Genomic DNA, 12,007 nt, shown 5'->3' with positions numbered 1-12,007 from the left:
CTGTACTTTACTTTTTATATTTTTGACAACTTTTACTTCACTACATTCATAAAGAAAATTATGTACTTTTAATCCATACATTTTCCCTGACACCCAAAAGTATTTGTTACATTTTGAATGCTTAGCAGGACAAGGGTCTAATTCATACTTATCAAGAGAACATTCTGTCACGTTCTGACCTTTATTTCCTTTGTTTTGTCTTTAGTTAGTATGGTCAGGGCGTGAGTTGGGGTGGGCAGTCTATGTTATGTGTTTCTATGTTTAGGGTTGTCATTTGGCCTAGTATGGTTCTCAATCAGCATTGTCTCTGATTGGGAACCATATTTAGGTTGCCTGTCTTCACTGTTGGTTTGTGGGTGTTTGTTTCCTGTGTCTGTGTTCGTGCCACACGGGACTGTTTCGGTTAGGTTACTTTGTTATTTTGTATTTTTTTGTCGTGTTCAGTGGATTATATTAAAACATGGACACTTACCACTCTGCGTCTTGGTCCGATCCCTGCTACACCTCCTCTTCAGAGGAAGAAGAGGATGACAGCCATTACAGAAACACCCACCAACCAAGGACCAAGCAGCAGGGTAAAGGACAGCAGCAGCAGCGGCAGAAGACACAGAATTCTTGGACTTGGGAGGAGATTCTGGACGGCAAGGGACCCTGGACTCAGCCAGGGGAATATTGCCGTCCCAGGGCAGAGTTGGAGGCAGCGAAGGCAGAGAGGCGCTGGTATGAGGAGGCAGCACGGCGACGCGGTTGGAAGCCCGAGAGTCAGACCCAAATTTCTTGGGGGGGGCTCACACGGGGAGTGTGGCTAAGCCAGGTAGGAGACCTGAGCCGCCAGAGTCTCCCGTCTGTCCAGCGCCGTCTGAGCTGTCCTGAGCCGCCAGAGTCTCCCGTCTGTCCAGCGCCGTCTGAGCTGCCCGTCTGTCCAGCGCCGTCTGAGCTGCCCGTCTGTCCAGCGCCGTCTGAGCTGCCCGTCTGGCCAGAACCGCCAGCCAGCCAGGACCTGCCGGAGCCGCCAGCCAGCCAGGAGCTGCCAGAGCCGTCAGTCAGCCAGGACCTGCCAGAGCCGTCAGTCAGCCAGGACCTGCCAGAGCCGCCAGCCAGCCACGAGCTGCCAGAACCGCCAGCCAGCCAGGAGCTGCCAGAGCCGCCAGCCAGCCAGGAGCTGCCAGAGCCGCCAGCCAGCCAGGACCTGCCAGAGATGTCTGCCAGGCAGGACCTGCCAGAGCCGTCAGTCAGCCAGGACCTGCCAGAGCCGTCAGTCAGCCAGGAGCTGCCAGAGCCGCCTGTCACGCCGGCGATGCCGGAACTGCTCCTCAGTCCGGAGCTGCCCCTCAGTCCGGAGCTGCCCCTCAGTCCGGAACTGCCCCTCAGTCCGGAACTGCCCCTCAGTCCAGAGGTGCCTTCCAGTCCTATGAGCCCATTTATTGGGGTTCCCAGGCCAAGGTCGGCGGCGAGGATCGCCGCTCGTAAGATGCCACGGGGGCGGTTAAGGAGGCGGACAAAAACTATGGTGAAGTGCGGTCCACGTCCCGCGCCAGAGCCGCCACCGCGGACAGACGCCCACCCAGGCCCTCCCCTATAGGTTTAGGTTTTGCGTCCGGAGTCCGCACCTTTGGGGGGGGGTGTACTGTCACGTTCTGACCTTTATTTTCCTTTGTTTTGTCTTTAGTTAGTATGGTCAGGGCGTGAGTTGGGGTGGGCAGTCTATGTTATGTGTTTCTATGTTTAGGGTTGTCATTTGGCCTAGTATGGTTCTCAATCAGAGGCAGGTGTTTTGCATTGTCTCTGATTGGGAACCATATTTAGGTTGCCTGTTTTCACTGTTGGTTTATGGGTGTTTGGTTCCTGTGTCTGTGTTCGTGCCACACGGGACTGTTTCGGTTAGGTTACTTTGTTATTTTGTATTTTTTTGTCGTGTTCAGTGGATTATATTAAAACATGGACACTTACCACTCTGCGTCTTGGTCCGATCCCTGCTACACTTCCTCTTCAGAGGAAGAAGAGGATGACAGCCGTTACACATTCCTGGTCATCCCTACTGCCTCTGATCTTGCAGACTGACTAATCACATGCTTTTTTTTAAAATGATCTCTGAATGTTGGAATGTGCCATTGACTATCTGTAAATAAAATAGAAAATGTGGCTGTCTGCTTAATATAAGGCATTTTAAATTATTTGTACTTGTACTTTTACTTTTGATACTTAACTATATTTAAAACCAAATACTTTTAGACGTTTAACTTCACTAGGGTAGGGGGCAGCATTTGGGATTTTGGATGGAATGTGTGTCCAAAGTATACTGCCTGCTACTCAGGCCCAGAAGCTAGGATATGCATATAATTGGTAGATTTGAATAGAAAAGTTTCCAAAACTGTTAAAATAATGTCTGTGAGTATAACAGACCTGATTTGGCAGGTGAAAACCTGAGGAAAATCCATCCAGGAAGTACTATTATTTTGAAAGACTGTTTTTCCATTGAAAGCCTATCCACCATACAAAGACTTGGGACCCAGTTCACGATCCCTATGGCTTCCACTACATGTGCCCAGTCGTTAGGTATTGTTTCAGACTTTTACTCTGAAAAATGAGGGAGATACAGTACTTTCAATGAGAGGACAGTGGAAATTTTCCAGACATGAGTCCAGTGCGCGATTGGGAGCGCGCCTTTCTTGTTTCTCCTTTTCTATTGACAAAGCTTTTGTCCGGTTGAAATATTATTGATTATTTATGACAAAAACAACCTGAGGATTGATTTTAAACATCGTTTGACATGTTTCTACGAACTTTTATTGTACTTTTTTGATTTTTCGTCTGTCTGTTGTGACCGCGCTTTGTTCCAATGGATTGCTGAACAAAACGCACCAACAAAACTGAGGTTTTTGGACATAAAGAGGGACATTTTTGAACAAAACAAACATTTATTGTGTAACATGGAGTCTTCGGAGTGCAACCTATGAAGATCATCAAATGTAAGTGATACATTTTATCGCTATTTCTGACTTTTGTTACTCCTCTTCTTGGCAGCTAACTGTTTGCAATGATTTGTCTGCTGGGCGCTGTTCTCAGATAATCTCATGGTTTGCTTTCGCCGTAAAGCCTTTTTGAAATCTGACACAGCGGTTGGATTAACAAAAAGTTTATCTTTAAGCTGGTGTATAACATTTGTATCTTTTATCTATGTTTATTATGAGAATTTCTGTTTTGTTGAGTTTCACGCTCTGCAATTTCACCGGATGTTGTTTGAGACAGTGGATTATTGAACAAAACGGGTTAACAAAACATAGGTTTTTGGGTATAAACATGGACTTTATCGAACAAAACACACATTCATTGAGTAAATGGGAGTCTTCTGAGTGCAAACATATGAAGATCATCAAAGGTAAGTGATAAATTTTATCACTATTTCTGACTTGCGTAACTCCTCTACTTGGCTTGTTACTGTTTGCAATGATTTATCTGCTGTGCTCTGCGTGGTATGCTTTCGCCGTAAAGCCTTTTTGAAATCTGACACCGTGGTTGGATTAACAAGAAGTTTATATTTAAAACACTTGTATGTTTTATACATTTTTATAATGAGTATTTCTGTTTTTGAATTTGGCGCTCTGCAATTTCACTGGATGTTGGCCAGGTGGGACGCTAGCGTCCCACACCCCCTAGAGAGGTTTTTAATCATGTAGTGTTTTACTGGGTGACTGTCACTTTTACTTGAGTCATGTTCTTTACTTTACTCAGGACAGGGTACTTTTCCCCCCACTGGTGGTATGGTGTTGATATCATGTGTATCTATAGAGAAAAGAGCATGAGTGGTAGTTCTCAGCTTGAATTTAGACTCAAAGTGAAACCTTACAGTTAGATCTCAGGCTTGTATCTTGACTCAAAGGTTGGTGACCACTGTTCTAGAGTTTTCCCTGTTAACACCATCACTGTTCTAGAGTTTCCCCTGTTAACACCATCACTGTTCTAGAGTTTCCCCTGTTAACACCATCACTGTTCTAGAGTTTCCCCTGTTAACACCATCACTGTTCTAGAGTTTCCCCTGTTAACACCATCACTGTTCTAGAGTTTCCCCTGTTAACACCATCACTGTTCTAGAGTTTCCCCTGTTAACACCATCACTGTTCTAGAGTTTCCCCTGTTAACACCATCACTGTTCTAGAGTTTCCCCTGTTAACACCATCACTGTTCTAGAGTTTCCCCTGTTAACACCATCACTGTTCTAGAGTTTCCCCTGTTAACACCATCACTGTTCTAGAGTTTCGCCTGTTAACACCATCACTGTTCTAGAGTTTCCCCTGTTAACACCATCACTGTTCTAGAGTTTTCCCTGTTAACACCATCACTGTTCTAGAGTTTCCCCTGTTAACACCATCACTGTTCTAGAGTTTCCCCTGTTAACACCATCACTGTTCTAGAGTTTCCCCTGTTAACACCATCACTGTTCTAGAGTTTTCCCTGTTAACACCATCACTGTTCTAGAGTTTCCCCTGTTAACACCATCAACGTGTCCCTTTACTGTGGTAAATGTGATCAATGGAATATTATCCACTTTCACTGCAACAAACCGAAACAAACCCAACTATGTAAGAGATGTTATAGACAGAACGCATCGGAGTAGGATTCTATTACATTGACACGACTCATCCCGTACTCTACACATACCGGTGCGGCAGAACCAATCAGAGCTGCAGTAGGCCTATATGCAAATAGACCATTGCCATATATGGATCAGGAAACTGGATTGTTTACAGCTGTGGTCGGGACTAGATGTTGTTTGAGTTCAAAGAGAGAGCTGCATGTGGGCACATTTTGTTCATCTCCTCTGCTAGTTAGTGAGTTATTATCCCAGTTATAGATCATTTGTAGTCAGCAATAGGGGAGTGATTACTTCCTACAAACTGTGTACATTTCTAGACTCTTTGAAAATCAGTCAGGTGAAAAGCTTTTTTTGTCTTAAAGGCGCAGTGTTGTATTTTGGGACACCTTCGTAAGCTTGCATCAAACACAACAGCATTTTCAGTCACCTCCTTGCCTGAAGGAGAAGTGGATGAACAGGTTAATGTCAAGCCCTACATGTTTCTTTCAAAAGTCTCATGGAATGTAGGTCTACGTTGAACACCACACATTCCTGCTACTGTAGGCTGAATGATATAACAGCTGTTTCCATGTTAAATATTATGAGACGTATTTTATCTATAGTTTTTGATGGTAGGTCACTCTGGTAGATCTACATTATGATCAAATAGCCACAGTAGCCTACTTGGCCACTGTTAATCAGGACAACAGTTTTCAGCTGTGCTAACATTCTTGAAAAAGGGTTTTGTAATGTCGTGGATAATCGGTTCAAAACATAACACTTACAAGAACTTGTAAATTCAAATAGACTTTTAATACAATGTATCACAATACGTGTCAGTCCGCGGAAAGACCACCTTTCCTAAGCCCTGGCTCTGTTTTTATACACATACAGTATATCAGTCCATTACATACGCACATTAAGTTACTTCTCATACATCATATGTTACCATTGTCTTTCATTTTCAGGCTTCCTGCTTGTTCGTGCCCCATAACGCTTGTATCCGCTCTTGATTAGATTACAATGGTGCCAGGACCTTCTCAGTGTCCTAATATAAATATGTATTATGCCTATAGTCCATCTGTTGGTCATTTGGCCCCCTCTTTTGTATGTCCCTCTGACCTTGGAATTTCCAGCTTGTCTTTGCACTTATGGCCTTTCTTTATTTTCCTGTCCTCTACAATAGACAATGTACTTTAAGCTTACCTAAGCCTTTATAATGGCTTAGTTTCCTGTTTTTACCAGCCTGTATCCATTCACTACTACAAATCCCTCCTCTGGGGCTGATCAGCCCCATACATTATACAAACATGACATCAGGATGGTGAATGGTAATACCTACGATGGACAACAAAAATTACCAAATGTGAATATAGCATATAAGTCAACTGGACCAAACATCTCCCAATCTAAAACACAGACAGGAGGAAAAGATCCAATTTGAAACATAATACACTTACAAAACCCAACTAGACCAAACATGAAAGATCTAGTTAAAAAATAAAAAACACTTATAATCAACCATTATATTTTGATGAATAATGAGCATGTAGTATGTAGCCTTGCCAGAGGTTATCTCAATTATGTGGAATAAAAATAATGTAATGTATATGAAATAACAAGAAGCCTGCATGCAGTTTCAAAAAATAAATAAAATAATAATAATTGACACAACTTCATTCTAAAACCAAATATTTCAACATTATCCTCCCTTGCAGACACCTCTCTAACAAAGTAATATCAATGATACCAACCTTTGTTATATGATTAAAGACATGGTCCGTAGACACTTGTAACCGGAATACCCTCTGTCACCTAACATGTTTTTAAAATTATCCTATTTTTAGGAGGCAAAACTAACTTTAATTAAAAGAAAATATATGTTCATCGATATATATCTAAAAATTCAAACAAACATACAAAGAACACAAAGCATTAGGCAAAATAGATATGCTAAAACCCCATTATCTAGGAGCACAGTCCTCATCCTTACAAATAAGACAATCTCCTCTTTGACACTTTGTACAGAAAAAAGGTTCTGGGTGATGGTTATGACCATCCTCATGAATTTTTGTACACCATTTGCAATTGTGACGCAAATGACACTTTTTGTGGACATGTATGAGTAAACATTCATCTGAACTGGGTAATTGAACATATACAGGGAAACCGTGACACGCATGACCACCCCCCCCAATCACTTCATAGAGACAGTTAGGGTTACCAAAGGGGCAGTCAAGAGGTCCTCCAACCGCATTGCAAGGCTTTCCATACTTATTGGTATAATTGCCTGGGCTTCCCGGTACAGGATCAATCACCACAGGAGTGTCATCTCTCCTTACAGACATCTGTTTAACTGTTGTCTGAACCACAAATGACTTTACCAGGGGTAAAACACAACAAAATAGAATACCCAAAGCCAACAACCCTCCTCCCAACATGATGGCCATCCTAGCAAACATGGCTCCCCACTTTCCTAACACTAGGTCCAACCAATCCCATACATGAGAGTCTAAACCAGTATTAGCCTTTACTTCTGCTCGTAATCCTTTGAGTTTGGCCATAGCAATATTGGGAATAAAGGTGCAACAGTCATCCCCAAACATGACACAAACTCCACCCTTCTCCGCTAAGAGCCAAGTCAGTATAATTAATGAATCTCTGTTGGTTATAGTATATATATAATTAATCCACTCTAAGTTCTTATTTGGTGTTATCCACAAGAATATAGATTCAAATCCTGATTTAACCTCCTCTCTGGCCTTAAAATCCCCGAGGTACACCTCTAGGCTTTCCAATTGCATCAAGGTATACCTCAGGATCCTTCTCATAAGCCCTTTTAACTCTAGGTTTAACATAGTCATCATGGGGTGATTTAATAATGGTAACCTGTTGAATTGCTCTAATTAAGGCACAAAGACCAATCCATTCATTAGGCAATACATTCAACAGTTTGTTCTTTCCACACATCAAGAAACTATCAGCAATACCTCTGTCTTGATTTTTCAACATAGTAAGAGATGGCACAACCTGAGTTATGTGACTACACAACCCTTTTCTATTCATAATCAACCCTTTATCATTACTTTTACGAACTCCCACATTCTCTAACACCCAAATAGTATCACATTCTACAGTGGTGTTTCCTACATCCATTCCTTCGGTGTGGTGTCTGTAAAAACATTCATATTTTCCTTTAACCACGGTACTTCTGTCTAGTTGAGGTACAGTTAATTCAGTTCTAATGTTATAGGCAGCACAATCATTGTCTCCCAGCATGCTCTCATTCAACATAGTTTTACCCCTAGTGCTTACCCAGAGCAATCCTACATTCTATGTCACACAAGGGAATAGAATACTTTCTATTGGTACAATGGTCATTTTTCCAACTTACACAGTTTTAAAATGATGCCGGTTCAGAGACTATTAAAAGATCAGACAAAGGTGATTTTCTACACAAAATACAATTGTCCATTCTGTGTTTGTTTGCCATATACTTAGCCCATTCGTACCACTCGTTCTTCACTACTTCTTCTCGTGTGCTGTCCTTGAGTGGTTCTGATTCTGATACATCTAGTTCTGTCGCTTTTACAATGTTCTTATCTTGAGGTAGATCATTAGAGTTTATCAGAAAGTTCCAAATGTCAGTAAAAAACCCTCCTGGCTCTGATGTCTCAGGTTGCTTTGTGGGTACGGTGGTCTGCTTGGTAGGGGAGGTCGATGTCATCTTAGTGGTAGCTACTGTGGTCGTCACAGCAGCCGCCACCCTTGTTGTTGTCACAGGTTCTTCCTGTTCAGGTGCAGGGGTAGGATCAATCTTAATGACCGTGGTGCTACTCCCTTCGGTCACTGTTGTTCTTGTTCATGATGAGCACCCACTCGTCTTTTTCTTTGATTAATGTCAGGTCACATCCTTTCGGGTCCCAAACGACTTCTCCCTTTGTTTGGTGATGTGTCTATCCACAGAGTGCAATCTCCGGTAAAGGTTTGATCCTTATTATTGAGATAGACTTAAGTTCTCCTGCTTCTGTTATGAGTTGAGGTGGAACAGAGATTCTAACCTTGTCAGTCTTTTTGGATTGTTTGGCAGGTTCCTCTCTTCTCTTCCTGTTTCCACCATACATCTTGATTGTGCATGAGTCTGTTGTTTCTATACTAGCATTCACTGTTACTTCTGTTATGTCAATGTCATTATTCTTTTGTTGTTCTAACTTCAATTGTCTGTAAAGGAGACCATTCAAGAGTTGAAAAGTCAATTGTGGGGAAATCCCCATTTTCTTCAGCTTGTGGGACTTTTCCTCCTCTTTCTTCACCTGAGGCTCCCTCCTCAGGCCTGACTTGGCTTCCTATCTGGAAGGGTGTCAATTTTAGGGAAGAGATGTTCTCATTCTGTTCCTTGTGAGGCCTCTCCTCCTCTTCTGGGTGCATTAGTCGGTGCACTTGTCGTATTTTGGCTTTCACTTGATTTGCTGTTTTCTTGGCTCCTCCCTGGCGTCTCGATCGCTTCCGCTGCTCCTGCTCCCTCCGGGCTCCCTCCTGGTGAATCAGCAACCTCTGTGTCCTCATTTCTATATGGTTGTGTCCTTCTCTCTGTTGGGACTCAGGTGCAGTGGTTCAGATGGTACCATGTCTGGCTTCCTTTCACTTGGACGGCCGTTCTTGTTGCTTTGGCCACCTCATAGGGTCCTTCTCTCCTCGGTTGATCCCACTTCCTCCGGAACACTCGAACGTGGACTAGATCTCCTGGTATCACTGGGAGAGGTCCTTCTGGTCCCCTTGGATCATCAGACGCGGAACCTCTCGTCCTGGTTCAGGTTTCTGCCTTCTTTCTGTGAGGCATTCAGACTTAGAGACTTATGGCCTCTGTTCTATGATTACACCATACATCCTCTTACTTCCATCACTCATCACACAACAAACTGACATTCCAGCTGAAGCTGGCGAACCCCTCTCCTTCTGGTTTCCTAAACATAAGACTTGAAAAGCAAAAGACAAAACATAACAGTGTTGACCATGTTATGTGTTATGCATAAATATATTCATGAAAACTGAAATCTGAGACCATGACAATTCCCACTCTCTCTTCACCTGACTCTATGCCTCCAGGATACTTTTCTGCTGGACTCCACAAAAATAAAAGCCCTAAAAAGCTTCCTCATGCTTCCACCCAGTCTTCCCCTTTCGGCCCCAGGTTCTGAGAGGTGTTCCCAAATCATGTCATTTTTTACTTAGTTTCCCATCTGCTCCATTTCAACTGATAATCATGTGCATAACCTTAATCAACATTATCTCTTCTTGACGTAATTCAACACTGTATATGCTTTCACATCAATTCCTTTAACATGTTTGTTTAGAGTACAATATCCTACCATCTATTCTTTTTCACATGATGCATTAAAAAACAAGTAGCCCCCAAACTCAACCCAGTATTTCTATAGTGGAATCTAGTCTTTCTCTCTCTCTCTCTCTCTCTCTCTCTCTCTCTCTCTCTGGGTCCACGTCCTCTGTCATGGTGTTTTCAAGCTCACCCATTATTCAGCTGGACCTCACTTCTCGTGAGACTTATGCACCCACCAAAGAGAGACATGAAGATCTTTACCACTGCAGTGCTGTAAGAAGTATACCACCAGCCTGGTGTATCTTGATGTACACTCAGTCTCCAGAATTCAGCCCAAGCCCTTCCATTTCTGGCTGTTTTTTCCTGAAGACATACACACTAACACATGGGTTATTTCCTGACAACAGACTTTCTTCTTATAGCAAGATCACTAAATCTTAATTTTTAATAACAGCCCTATGTAAACATTCTGCTTCAAATACCTGGCCTCCTGCCACAGAAATATTCATAATGATAGTCAAATGATGGTCCCTACAGCAACTGCTGTAAAATAACATGTAATCAGTCAAGTGTCTTCCAGTTGGAAGAATATCCAATCCTCACAAAACTAAGTCATAAGTTTCTTCAACTTTTGCTCTAGTGTTCAAAATGGCACCACTTATTACTTTTACCATAATTTAGGTATGTGAATTGTTCTATTTACCTTAGAATTGTCCCTATATTTTACACAGCCAGCTGTCTTTCCTTTTCTGTGAATTATCTCTATTTTTATACATAGTTTCTAGAAATAACACCCCTTCACTACCATTACCTTCATTTATGAGACCCCTCATATCCCCAATGTAGTCACAGTTTTTCTAACCCATAACACTACTCCTAATTTCCTTCCATTGTTTGATACATACTTAAAACATTCTTAAATCAATTTTAATAAATGTATATATATCATTCCCTCCTCAGGAACAATATACACCCTTATGTTCCTTAATACAAAAATAAATTGACCAAACAAGTAAAAGAGAAAAATAAATTATAATAATAATTAATAATTATAATAATAACTGCACATTTACAATAAATTACCACTATTTTTAATGTAATTAAACCTGGGGAAAACGTCCATCCGTTTCATTCTATGCCAATGTTATTGTTGGTCTCTTTCTTCTTCATCCTTGGGTATCATCGCACAACAGACTACCTTTTTATTCAATTACTTATATTATTACATTATATCATTACAATTCCAATGACACTATAACACAAAAGAAACAAAAAAAACTTTCATTCTAATATTCTGTAAGTTTTGTCAACCACCCTGTCTCAGGATTAGTTTCCAAAGCTTCCCTAGGCCTAGTAAATTTAAACAGTTCTATATCCAAATACCTAAAACGTTCTTTTTTTAAATACATTTTCCAACCCAATATTCAGGATAACAGTCCTTAGTGTTTACTTTAACTCAAATTTGACCTGATCAATTCAATACACATCATCCCTTTAATAATTAACATTTATACTAAAAACTTTTATTACCAGTATCATCTATTTTCCCAATAGCCCTTTTGTCTCAGTTTTTCTCTCATGAGTGGCCTGGTAATAAAAGGTCAGTACCCCAATTCCTTTTAGTTTGTCTTCTCCCATCAAATATAATTTCAGCATGTCTATTTTTAGATACAGTTCACAGGTCATCAGACACAGTTGTCCCTCATTATTCAGTCAGTTAGGGTTTGAGCTCCACACACACTTGTTGTGGTGATATTCTCTCCCATGCCTAAAAGCATTCTGACGTCACCTTCCATGATAACTCCCTTATTCTACTGGTGATCTCTCAGACGAATTACAGATTATGTAGTTATCAACATAACCCTCACAGAGACCCACACTCCAATAAACCCTTTGGAGTAACTTTCATCACTTTTTAACCTATTTTCCTTTTTATATGCAGAATGAACAAAGCACATTTGTGTATTTACCCAAAGACCATAACCCCAGGGAACTGATAATTTTACCTATGAACCCATGTTATATCAAAATAAAATTTAAAAAAAGAAACCTATTTGAATAACTTAGTCAATTTAAGATTACTCTTCATAATTTTC

The sequence above is a fragment of the Salvelinus namaycush genome, unplaced genomic scaffold (assembly GCF_016432855.1).
Source record: "Salvelinus namaycush isolate Seneca unplaced genomic scaffold, SaNama_1.0 Scaffold511, whole genome shotgun sequence".
Lineage (NCBI taxonomy): Eukaryota > Metazoa > Chordata > Actinopteri > Salmoniformes > Salmonidae > Salvelinus > Salvelinus namaycush.
Note: the sequence above shows the minus strand (reverse complement) of the source record.